Source organism: Lagenorhynchus albirostris, chromosome 11 (assembly GCF_949774975.1).
Source record: "Lagenorhynchus albirostris chromosome 11, mLagAlb1.1, whole genome shotgun sequence".
NCBI classification, from domain to species: domain Eukaryota; kingdom Metazoa; phylum Chordata; class Mammalia; order Artiodactyla; family Delphinidae; genus Lagenorhynchus; species Lagenorhynchus albirostris.
Genome location: NC_083105.1, coordinates 65,981,839 through 65,995,127, shown reverse-complemented (window position 1 = coordinate 65,995,127; position 13,289 = coordinate 65,981,839). Strand labels below are relative to the sequence as shown.

General features: G+C 42.1%; 1 pseudogene; it reads right to left on the bottom strand.

Moving 5' to 3' along the window:
• Positions 1-1,574: 1,574 nt before the first annotated feature.
• On the bottom strand, positions 1,575-2,893 carry LOC132529657 (4-hydroxybenzoate polyprenyltransferase, mitochondrial-like; annotated as a pseudogene).
• Positions 2,894-13,289: the final 10,396 nt, after the last annotated feature.

Below are 13,289 nucleotides of genomic sequence, written 5' to 3'. Positions count from 1 at the left end.
AGTATATTTAACTCTGTGAATATACTTAAAACCCACTGAGTTGTACCCTTTAAGAGGGTAAATTTTATCGTGCAAATTTAATAGTACGTGAACTATATTTCAATAAAGCTGTTTTTAAAAAAGGAAAAGAAGAGCCAACTAGGTTCTAACGGAACTGTTGTAATTTTCTTTGTTATTACGTCTATAAATAATTTCACCATAGAAGTGTTATAGTATTTTCATAAAGCACCTGAAGGTTATTTACATAAAGCCAACTTTTTCTGAAAACATCTTCACCTTAGAAATAGGAGTTTCCCGGGAGAAGCAGGGAGCATTAACAGCAAATTGGCTCAAACCCTCTTGGAGGATTATGGAAATGTTTGCATTCTCTATTCACACTCACCAGTTGAAAATTCTGAGGCAATGTTTGTTTTCAGAACATTTAAAGCTTCCTGGAGAGATTGAATAATTCTTAAGAGTAATGCCAAAACAGCATTATGCATTTGACATGAAGAATTAAAGAGAATGACTAATGAAGTTCTAGCAAAGCTCCTTCCAAATTCTACCTCTGTTCTCTACCAGGGTATATGAGTCATTTTCCATGCCCAATTCATTTAAACAATGAATTCTTCCAGAAATTGAGAAACTAGCAAGCAATGACAAAGTCCACTCGAAAAACAAATTTGAGTTTTTGATTCTATTTCCATTTGATCCTCTCTAAGGATTAAAATGAACAGTGTCATCAATATGCTACAGGAAGGGGCTTCCCTGGTGCTGGTGGCGCAGTGGTTGAGAGTCCACCTGCCAATGCAGGGGACGCGGGTTCGTGTCCTGGTCCGGGAGGATCCCACATGTCGTGGAGGGGCTGGGCCCGTGAGCCATGGCCGCTGAGCCTGCGCGTCCGGAGCCTGTGTTCTGCAACGGGAGAGGCCACAACAGTGAGAGGCCCGCATACCACAAAAAAAAAAAAAGAAAAAAAAAAAAGCTACAGAAGTTAGATTGAAATAATATTACAGGTTTTAAGTTATGCAATGTTTTTAATCTTATAAGTGTGGCAACTGATATGTGGGGCTAATTATCATTCTTTTTTTTTTAACAGGTAAAAAATTTTATTTACTGATTTAAATTCTCCTAAAATATAAAAAACAGAACGGTTTCCTGAATTACAACTTTTGGCAGTAAGTAAAGTTCAATGCAAAGAACAATAAGCCTCAACTTCCTGTAGCAGCCTTTACTTTGCCCTAAAAAGAGAGACCATTTTCCTACAGAGACAGTCATTTAGATGAGACACACATCAAGTTTTTTTCTAAAGTGCCAAAGCTCATATAATTCCTGTAACTGCAGATGAGAATTATAACTTAAATACTCCAGGTGATCGCAAATCCTGAAGAGTTCCTGGTTTCTGTGACGGGGAAGAATTTGACTAGTACATAGTTGAACTAAAATCCAGGCAAAAATGCTCTACAACTTCATCTACTGGTTTGTAATTCATTAACATATTGTAAGACTGTTATTCAAATCTAGTTATGTGGTAATAAGACGTGAGAGTATTTTGTAAAAGTTTGTTTTAAAAATCCCCAGTTAAACTTAATTTGCTAATTTTCTATTCTATTATCTATATTTTTCTTTGTTTAATCTGTCTCCTTTTCTTTCCACAAATTCCCAAGGACAATTCCTTAAAAAATTATTAGTCCTATTGTTCGGTTGGAGGTGAATTTATCCCGACAATCCTCAGGTCTGTGGATGTCCAGAGTGTAACTCTGGTGAGCCAGATGGGCTCCTACAACAACCACAGCAGTGTAGTAGGGCACAGTGTGACCGATATTCACTCCCAGCAGGCTCAGTGCCCCCAGCATCGCCACAGTGAAGCCACTGAGCCACTGCTTGGTATCTTCACGGAACAGCAGTGCCGTGGACTTAAACCCGATCCGAGCATCATCTCTCTTGTCCTGATAAGCATAGATAGTATCGTATATTAGAGTCCACAAAATTCCAGAAAAATAAAGAGGAAGGCAAACAGATGGATCACAGGAGCCCTTGACAGCAGACCATCCAAGTAATGCTCCCCAATTAAAAGTCAACCCCAAGGCTAATTGAGGCCAGTATGTAATTCTCTTCATTAGCGGGTAGGTGATGACAAGAGCTATACTGTAGTAATTCAGACACAGAAGAACACGCAGTGCCAAGGTCAGCTGTCCCCCAAGAAAAACAAAGGATTGAAAAGTTGAAATGTCTCCAGCAGCTACTGGGCGACTTGCTGTTCTTGTAACCTCGCCCCCATGGCCGCTCCTCTGTGGAGAAAGGAAGCACACTGCACTTTGCAACACCAGCTATTCAACTGATACTGGCGCTTCTCACGCTGGATTTCAGTGAGGACACTAAATGATCCTGTTGCTTTATGTGGCATTCAAAAGTGATGCCACCATCTTACTCTGCAGAATTGAGAGGAGCCTCTCTGTTCCTTTCTGGGACGAATCTACTTTTTTTTTTTTATCGTAGTCCTGGTCCCACATGTCATTAATAGTACAGCCTGCTCCAGGCATCAGAACAGCTCCAGTGCCAAAGAGGGATAACGTGTACCAATCTGGAAAACAACCTGTTTCAGCTGCCAGACCAGTGCTCCAAGTACATGGCAGATACAGTAGCCAGGTTCCTATGGGCTTGTCCAACCGCATGAGGCGCAGGTAGGGCTGCAGAGGGCGGGGCGCCGAGTTCACGATCGCCGCCGCAGGCAGGCTCGGCCGCCGCCCGAGCGGCCCCCGCCCGGCTGCGGGCCGCCAGTCTCCCGCGTGGAGCCCACTGGCAGCGTGCGGTAAGGTGAGGGAGCGCCGCGCGAGCCCCACAGCCACACCTGCGTCCCTGCCCGTAGGCGCCGCACGAGCCCCGCGCCTGCCGCGCCCAGCATGGCGCTCCGGAGAGCGCCGATCATTCTTAATTATAGAAAAATTTCTACACAGAAAAAATCATGGGATTAGATTCAGAGCTTATTTGGATCATACATTTAATTATACTTATTGAGAAAAACAAATTCTAATCCATAAAACAGATTAGAAATAACAGCACAAATCTCCTTAGCCTGCCAACCAGGCTTAATAACTGATTATTAACTTATAATATCAGTTATTATCAGAAATTACCTGTAACATTCAGTGAGCTAATTCACTGCTAGCTCTTCTAAGAACATAGGCTCTAGAATAAAACAAAAATAAATGAAAAGAGAGATAGAGACAGAGTCAGTCCTTTGCAATCTCTTTAAAGTCAAATGAAATGATTCCTTCCTGGGTCCAAACAACCTTAGGGCTATGGTGGAAGTGAAGGGAAAGAAGATCCTCATTTCCAGGGACAGCTACCTGTCCTTCCTGATTAGAGATATCTGAACCCAGAACTGCCCCCCAACAAGCCTTTCTGACGTATTTGGAAACTTCGGAAGCCACTTCTGATGGCCCCACTCTTGATATGACCCAATGACTAGGTACCCACGATATCTGGTCATTGTAGACCCTGTAGGGACTATTGCACCCACTTCAGATACCTTGGGACTCACTACATTAGGCCTCATTTTTCACCAGTGCCTGTTCCAAACCATTCTAACATCTGTGGTTCACCAAAGTGATGCACTACTCTTCTACATAGCAACCCTATTTGCTTTTATTCTCACTCGCTCTACTTTGCTTGTCAAGGCATACTTTTTCTCTCCATAGACTCAATCTCTCCATTACTCCTTTTGCATGCCAATTTTGGGAAAAAGAATTTCAAATCACTCCAGTAACCCCCTGCCACCCACAGACCGAGGGAGCATATTAACCTGGGCCTAGCAGAGTAGATCAATCTGTTGCCAGACATTCTACAGACAGCTGGGCTAGCCTAAGAACCAAATAACCTGGTGTTTGCAAACAGGATACCACTTCTCCCATAATACATCCACTTCCACATCAATTATCTGTTTGTCCGCCATGATTTCTCTGAACTTCTCAGCATCACGATTTCTCCGGCACCTGGGTAGTGTCTGGAAGAAGAACTTCCGGTGATCCAAAGAACAGAAAGCAAAAAAACAACTGACTGAGACTATCAAAATGGGAGACGCCATTAGGCTCTGCTCCCAACACATATATCCCCTGCATGTATCCCGAATTGGAAGACCAAAGTATAGAAGTCATCAACTTCATCACCTTCCTAAGCCAACTACACAATTCTCTGTGTAAAGACCCTGACTCTAACCCCCCTCTGATGCATTTACCCCATGAAGACCTCTATTCCTATCATGTGTGTAAAGACCAAGAGTTGTCACTTCATTTTTGTCATTAAAAAGCAAGTTATGATTGTTGAGGAGCTCATTGTGATTAAATATCCGGTAAACCGGTAGAAGGCCTGGGTTTCTGGCTGCTGGTGTTGTAGTATCTCTGACATAGGACTCAGTGCTAACATCACACAATTTCCCGGGTGCACACGGTAAAGTCTGAAACTCAGAATTCTTTTAAGCTGCATGTTTTACTGGAGAGGAAGGGTTGGCTGTGCAAGGGGTTAAGTATTTCTGTAAGAACTGTGGGCCGAATCATAAGTCCTTGCTGTTATTGCAGTATACTGAGAATCCCTTTTTTTTTCTGAAATCATTCTAAAAGAGGCCCTTCACACAGGGAACCTGAAGAATTTCATATGTGAATATTAAAACTTTTACTCTAACAATATCAAGAACTTTGTTTAGTATGTGACAGGCAGCTAAAACTATTATGCCCACTGTGTTCAGTTAGGAGCAGAATTTAGTTTAAAGTTATTTTTCTACCTTGAAACACTTTACAAATACAAATGTCTATGAAAAGATGCTTTGTTCGTGACTATGCTTTTTCTCCGAAAACTCAAATGTATGTTTGTACGTATGTGTGAGTGTATATAAATACACATGTATAATATATGCAAAAGAAAAGAAGACCCTGACTCTTACCCCTCTCTGATGCATTTACCCCACCAAGACCTCTATTCCTATCGTATCCCAGAGGCTGACTCAATAATCTGGTAAAAGAAACCCAAGTACATGATCAAATGGATATTAGAAGAATGACAATAATCAAAAACATGGACAAAAAAACATTTTTGAGGATATGGAGAAATTAGAACTGTGCTAGTGGAAATGCAAAATGGTATAGCCACTTTGGAAAACAGTTGAGCAGTTCCTCAAAAGGTAAAAAATAGAATTCTATATAACCTGACAATTTCACTCCTAGGTATACACTACAAAGGACTGAAAACATAGGGCCACAGAAAAACTTGTATACAAATGTTTACGGCAGCATTATTCACAATAGCCATAAAGTGGGAACAACCCAAATGCCTGTCAGCTGGTGAATGGACGAACAAAATGTAGTATAATCCAAACAATGGAATATTATTCAGTCATCAAAAGGAATGAAGTACCAAGGTAAACTACAAGATAGATGGACTTTGAAAACATTATGACAAGTGAAAGAAACCAGTCACAAAAGACCATGCATTGTAGGATTCCATTTATATGAAATGTCTAGAAGAGGCAAATTCATAGAGACAGAAGCTATGTTAGTGGTTGCTCAGGGCTGGGGCTGTAGGGGAGGAAGGAATGAGAAGTGACTGATGATGGACTTGCAGTTTGCTTGCTCTTAATAGGCTCTACATTTCCCTCCTGTTGCCTTTTCAGACAAGTGGTGATAAAGGTTCCCTGCTATTGCTTGTCCCAGATTCTTCATCTTCCCTGATTAATTCTGTTTATCCTGTCCACATCTGTTTCTTGTTGGGACAATGGCTGGTGTCCTACCCCTTTCTCTGTGTATGTCCCTGATTTCTAACTCTGAGGTTTCTTGGTGCAATTCCCAATATCGACTTCCTTATTCTTTAGGGAGAACCGCACTGATGGATAGAGAGTGGAGAAAAGATTGCATATTTACAACTCTTCCCTTCTCTTTTATTCTACACGTATTACTGAGAGATGTCAACTACCCAGGACACAGTGCAGGGCTTCCCTCTATCTAGGAAATTAGTGTCTTAGAGAGACAGAGATAGAAATGGGCTCAGTGGCAGCCTGGCTGTGCTCCAATGGAATTTTAAGAGATGGCCTGGTACTCAAATTGCCCTGAAGTTTTAGGACTTTAGCTATTGTTATTTCTAAACCTAATGGCTTTTGTGAGTGAGGGCTTGTGTCATATAGACCAATTGGCTTCATTTTTCCAGGAAAGGAGTAACTCATCTTCAGAAAACTAAGACAGTTTAGGGCCAAGGCAGAGCCTGAAAAGAACCTGTATTTATTTCATTATACAAAATACAGATCTTCCATTGTCAAAAGTTTACAATGAGTTGAATCCCTTGTCTTAGCCCAGTCAACCCCAAACCACCAAAAACAAACCCTTTGTTAGGCAAAATCAAATTTATCGGCCCATTGCTATGAAGGAGATCACAAGTCAGAGAAACTGTGGTGCATCTCACCAACCAAAGTGAAAGATGGAACTAGGATAGAGAGAATTCTGGGCCAGGGTAGAGTCTGAGTTAAATTTAAATAAATCAGTGTTTTGATAGGCTCCAAGCAAAGTAAGGCAGTGTAAAGTGGTCAACATCACACTCAGACTGCAGAGTAGACCCAGGGTCTTGTTTCCTGGAAAAAAGAAAGCTAAGGTAGATGTGGGACACTGTGTGCAGAAACCCCTTATCTGAAACTCTGCATCTGGGCTGTAAATCCAGATGGCTCTCTGCATCAGAGTAACTTAGACAACCCCCCCACCACTCGGCCCAGCAAGAGTAGGTTGTTCCTCTCTTACTGATATCTTTTCAAACAACAATTTAAATCAAATTACTTACATTTCTGATAGTCTCCGATTTTAGAGAACAGTTTCTCAGCGAGGAAGAAAGTGGTAGTCACTTAACGAAGGGGATTGTTATGACACTTTACAGCTGCTGTGTGTCCTTGGGGGAAATATTGTTTCCTGTTAACTTATGCAGCTGGCTTTATCTGTGTCTTTTATTCCAATCTGATGAATGGTAGGACAGATTTTTACTGTCCAAGCTATTTTTGCTTTCTCATTGCCTTGGTGAGCTGCACTGAGCATGTAGCATAAGCAAGAACTAAATTTTGTAAATTAAGCTGCTGAGATTCTGGGGGTTTGGTTTGGGGTATTGGCTTAGGGGCTGGTAGCAGGTGGCAGAAAACTATTATTGGAGGATGAATGGATGTATATCCACATAATGCAGTGGCAAAACATTTGATAAAATTGTCATCTGAGGTAACTTGGTGGGCACATCAAGTCCTTAATAATTTGTAGCCTTAGAAGAAGAGGTTGGAAAATAGAATGTTTATAGCCTGTGTTGGTTGTTAATGACTATGTTTGGCAAGGTATTATAAGAAATAGATGAGCTCAGAAGACAATTGGCCAGTTTGCGAGCAGGAAAGGGAATAGAGAGTGTCTACAAATTTGGGAATTAATAGGGTTGCAAAATGCAACCACTTCTGATCCACAAACAGTAAAAAGTAGCATTGAGCAATGCTCTGATAACAAAGTCTGATTAAAATAGCCCTGGAGCAAGGATCAAAGCAAGATACAACCATAAGGTATACTGTTAAAATTTGTATGGGTTAAGGTGACACCTGCTGTATCTTTTCAGTTGGACAAGATAGGGTGAATGAATTAAGGTGTGTCTTTTCCAACCAAATAGGGTGAATGAATTAAGGTGTGTCTTTCTCACCAAAGATAGGCCCACGGTAATTGCAATTGAGACAGAAAGAGACAGAGATAGAGAGAGAGGCAATAAAGCAAAGACATGTAGAAAATTCAAGATGTATGCGTAAAGAGAAATGAAAACTTATGTCCTTTCAAAAACTTGTACATAAATGTTTATGGCAGCATTATACATAATAGAAAGAACGTGGAAACAATTCAAATGTCTATTGCTTGATGGATAAATAAAATACTGTATATCCATACAGTGAAATACTATTCATCAATAAAAGGAAATTAAGTGCAGATACGTGCTACAATGTGGATGAACCTTGGAAATATTATGCTAAGTAAAAGAAGCCAGGCACAAAGGACCGTATATTATATGATCCAGTTTATACGAAATGTCCAGAATGGGCAAATTCATAGAGACAGAAAGTATATTTTTGCCTCTTGCTGGGAGTAGAGTGAGCTGGGGTGGGAGAAGGTTGGGGAAATCGGGAATGACTGCTAATGGGTGTGGGGTTTCTTTCTGAGATGATGAAAACGTTTTGTAAGTACTGGCAAAGTTTGCATAACTCTGTGAAGATACTAAAAACCATTGGCTCTTATACTTTAAATGGGTGAATTGTATGATATATTAATTTTATCTCAAAATAAGCTCGAATTTAAAAAGGAAGTATATCTCACAAAGAACTGTGGGCATGGCTATTGGCATATGAAATTGACTGGAATCAGACGAGAATAGGACTAAATTTTTCGAGTGAGTTCAAATGCTAAAGGGACCACTAGCCTAGAGAAGAGAAATTGACTACTCAGGATTTAAAACAACCCTTGGGCCTAAACTTCTCTGAGTAGAAAATGGGCTGGAAAAACTGCCTCACACCTAAGGAAGAGCTATTCACTCATTTCCACTTCTGATACGGCTAAATAGGTTATCATAAAAGGGAGAATCTTAAGGAGGGTTCATTCAAGGACTGTTGGGGCAGAACTGGAACCTAATTAAATAACTTATCCCATCCCAGGGTAGGAAGCCCTCCTCAGGTTGGCCCAACAGTATTTTATTTTATTTTATTTTATTTGCGGTACACGGGCCTCTCACTGCTGTGGCCTCTCCCGTTGCGGAGCACAGGCTCCGGACGCGCAGGCTCAGCGGCCATGGCTCACGGGCCCAGCCGCTCCGGCGGCATGTGGAATCTTCCTGGACCGGGGCACGAACTCACGTCCCCTGCATCGGCAGGTGGACTCTCAACCACTACGCCACCAGGGAAGCCCGGCCCAGCAGTATTTTAGAATTGCTACAGACCTGGACTTCCAGGAGTATTTAGCTCATTTATCCTGCCTCTGACCCTCAGTGCATAGTATATTGAGGGCTGATAACTTATCTTTTTGGTTCATAAGACTTGGAGCAAGAAGAATCACATCCAGACCTAATGTAGACATAACAGGGCATCAGCCCCAATGAAGAGACCACTGTACATTGCCCAGAAGTCCTGGACTTGAAGGTTGCCGCTGTGGATAAGGCTTTTGGCTCATCTCCCTCAGGACCGCCTCTAGTGACTACACTCAGCACAGTACCTGGCGTGTGCTAAGCACTACCTGATGGGAGTTATGCTAAATTCTATTAAAAGGTTAGCCAGATGAGGCATGGGCAGGTTAAGGAACTTGTTGGACATCACACAGCTAGTAATGGTAAATCAGATCTTGAACCCAACTTTGCACAGCTACAAGGTCATGCTTTTCCACCTAGACCAGGAGAGCTTTCCATGAACTGTGGCATAGTGACAACCAGTATGGAGCAACTCCTGGCATCGTTGATTATTAACTCTTCTTCAATAAGTACCGCAGTGAAGTCTGTGCTGGCCTTGTAGGTATTATTGCTTGTGTGTAGTGTGTGTGTGTGTGTGTGTGTGTGTGTGTGTGTGTGAAGAAAGAGTCTTGTTTCACTAGCTTCTCCCCCACGAGCAAGATAGAGCGGTCTCTTGCTTGCTTCATTGCCTCCAATGCAGGGGGTAAGTACTAAATATTTCTTTTTGGAACAGTTTATGAGGGAAGAACATTTTCAAATTTATGAGGCTCTCATGCATTTTGAGAAGAGATTTTCATATTTCACATATTTCCTTCTTTGGATCTTTCTATTTAGGGATCAGTTTAAAAATACAATCCCTCTATCTGGAGCAGAAGTGTTGTGAACCATGAGTTCCACATCTCTTGAGACTTTGAGTCACTTTCAAGGCAACATACAAAGAAAATGAAAGGAAATTTAAAAGAAATATAGCTTGGTTTCGGCTTGGAACACACCACGATTCCATGATAGGTTACAGTAGATTGGAGACACTGGAAGAAAATGCATCATTTACCAAAACTTAAGGTGTGCCCTTCCCCTCAAGAAAACTAAACGGCTGCTTGCTAGAGTTGTATCCTTAAAGTGGCATCTTCAATATATTTGGGTATTTTATTGCTTATTTAGACCAGACACCTCACTCTTAAAAACTATGTCGATGTGGGATTTTGCCACACTTTCAGGAAGCATGTATATAACTTTGGAAGCTTAACGTTATACACTTAGGACCTAGGAATAATTCCCCAAATCTCTGAGAAACAGATGGTTCAGAAGATTGGTTTATGATATCTTGTCCTTTTAAAATGAAAGACCTCCAGAACTAGATGTAACCAAAGGTCAACATTTTTTTTAAGGTTTCTTACCCTACCTATTTAGAGAGACTACAATTTCGGCAACCTGAAAGCAATTCTTGGCGATGGCATCATTCTTGAGTAGGGGACAGGAAATGGATTAGTTGACATTGTGTCTCGTTTCCACTTTGATTTCTTCACCTGCTCCACCTTAGATATACCTGGAAGGACTTGAGGGTCTCCTCAGCAACACATTCACAGTCAAGGAGACTGGAACTCTGTGTGAACTTCGTGTCCATCTTGAGGCTCTCGGATTGTACTGAGACAAAGACGATTGAGTTGTAGACAGGAAGCCAAGGCCACCATCCTGGCAATAAGGAGAGAAAGAGGGGACTCAGCAGCTGAGCTTCAGGCTGGCAGGATTCCTATTATCTTGGGGTCTCATACTCCTGAAAGAATTTACAGTCATGTTTTTCGAACCCCGTTGCATAAAGCCCTAGGTTAAGGCTTCGTCTTGTGGATCATTATGGAGGGATGAAGCAGGCGCAAAGAGGTTGGGAGGCAGAGCACTTAGGCTCCACACCTCACCTCTGACTGTTTCAACCAGCCCAGCTTTGCTCTTATCTACTTTACAGGTTGGGCTCTATGTCATGTAGTTTTAAAAAATAATCAGATGAAAGAGTTAAACTTACCAGAACTCCATTCAGGGAAAATAATGTACGTGGTTAGAAAGAATACTAAGGTAAGTCATTTAGGAAGGGAGGGAGCAGAAGTGAGATCTTCAAAAGCAGACTGGAAATAAAAAGATATGACCAGTAAACTGCTATCTCAGGAGGGTGGGTCCTGATGACTCCAAACTTTTGTTCCTCTGAGATGAACTGGCAGATTTGAGGACAGAGCTGAACTACTCATGAGAATAGAGGACAGGCTGAGAATAGGTGTGGGAGGAAGGGCAGACAGAGAAAATCTCTAGTTCACAGCACAGCCAGGCCGACTTGGGGGAAAAATATGTCAAATGGGATTTTCTGAAGTTGCACATGGTGGCATGTGCAGTGTCAAAAGTCCCTTTACTGTCTAACCCTCCAACACCCCACACCCCAGGTAATATTTAGTAAAACTTGCTTTGGGGCTTTCATTGTGAATAGGTTCTTCCTGGAGAAGGCAAGAGATGCTGATGAGGTTTGACAACTGATGATGTAGAGAGAAAAGACGCCGTAAGTGTTTCATTTGGTGATTCACCAGAAGGGCTCGATAGCAGTTAATAGTCAATGCTAAGGTTTATTACAACAAAGGATACAGAACAAAAGCAACAGGAAAAAATATGCAACAGGGGGGTCCAGAGAGGTTTGTCACGGGCTTCCAAGACCTTCCTTGTCCGAGGCCACACAAGAATGCTCTTTTCCCAGCACTGGACTATAGGGACGTGTGCGGAATGTCCTTGCCCCGGGGAAGCCCCAATGTGCCTCAAGGTCCATGGCTTTTATAGGCCAGGGGGCAGGAGGCGGAGGGGGGCGGTACTCCTGGTCCCATAGGCCTATTCTGCTCTGCAACCAGACTTGGCAACGATGAAATCAGGTGCACATCAGCAATCTTGGTGTTGGTAAAGCAACCTGAAAAGCCAGTAGAGGATGATACGTTGCTTCAAGTGTATATAACAAAATCGTCAGTCACTCACATAACGAACATTCTGAGGGCAGCATTCCCAGGAGCTGGCCAGCGGTCACTCATGATTCCCTCGAAGACATAAGTAGTGAGCAATCAGGCTTGCTGTGTTAATGTTTCCCTCACCCTGCGTGGGGGGACTACCAAATTTGGCTGGGATTTGGAAAAGGATGTCACAGCCACAGACTCACTTATATGTGGTAGAGGTTAAAGATGGCTTCTGGTACCTGGAGGTAGATCATAGGCTAGGCAAGAAAGCCTTCCGGTTGGAGCCCTCTTGTTAAAGACGACTGAACTTTACCTTTGAAGTCTGAGTGTTTGATTTCATGGTACTAGCTGTATTTATTTTGCAAGCATTTAGTACATTTTTGCTGAAATTTTGAGCCTCACCAAAACTATGCTGTGAAGGGCATATTTATTCATTTGACAGTTATATTGGAAAAAGGAAATCCAAAGAAACAGTTTATCAGTACCTCTGGGCTGTTTTATTAGACCAACCATCCCAGTTTGCCTGGAACTGAGGTGTTTCCCAGGATACAGGACTCTTCCTGTGAGAACTATTTTCCCAACCTTAGGGGTGGGTCTCACAGCCGTGGCGTGCTGTTATCACCTGCCCACCTGACTAGAGAGCAGGACCCATCATTAGCCAATGTTTATCTCGAGAGGCTGGCTGAAGAAAGTGCTCGGAATCTAACTGTAGAGCCCCATAGTGAAGTCTCCACACCTGTCACTGAGGTCTCTAGGATAAATCTAGCCTGTTTATCTAACTTCTAATTTTCTGAGGTACCCCAGTCTCCTCCTAAGCTCTCTCCCTCGGCCACCATTTTTGCTGAAGCTAATTTAAGTGGATCTTCTTTACTTTGTTACCAGAAACGTAACTAAGCCAATTCTCTAGGTAAGAGCACTTCCAAGTTGAGAATCAGCCCTGGTTCTTCCGAGATGTTCCTCGGCTATTCCTCAGGCTTACTGGAAATATCTGGCTCTCTGGTTGTAGGACTGAATTTTTATCCCAAGGGACCCATCCGCCAAATATGTATTTTAAATTTCAGATCAATAACTTGGCATCCTGGGTTCACTTCAGTATTTTTTAAAAAATGGCTTAACTGAGAACTGTATGGATTCTGTGAAAACCTGAGTCTGACACATTACCCCAGCCTCGTTCCCATGGCCACACAGGTGTTCAATTAAAGCTTCTCAGATGAATGACTAAAAACTCTACTAGTCTCTTGTTCTTGAGATTTGTTGCAAACTGCTGTAATTTCTAGTCACAAATAATTCTTTCCCTTTCGAACATTGTTAGTAAATGGATATAAATTTCTTGCACTAAGGTTCCCTTGCCTTTGG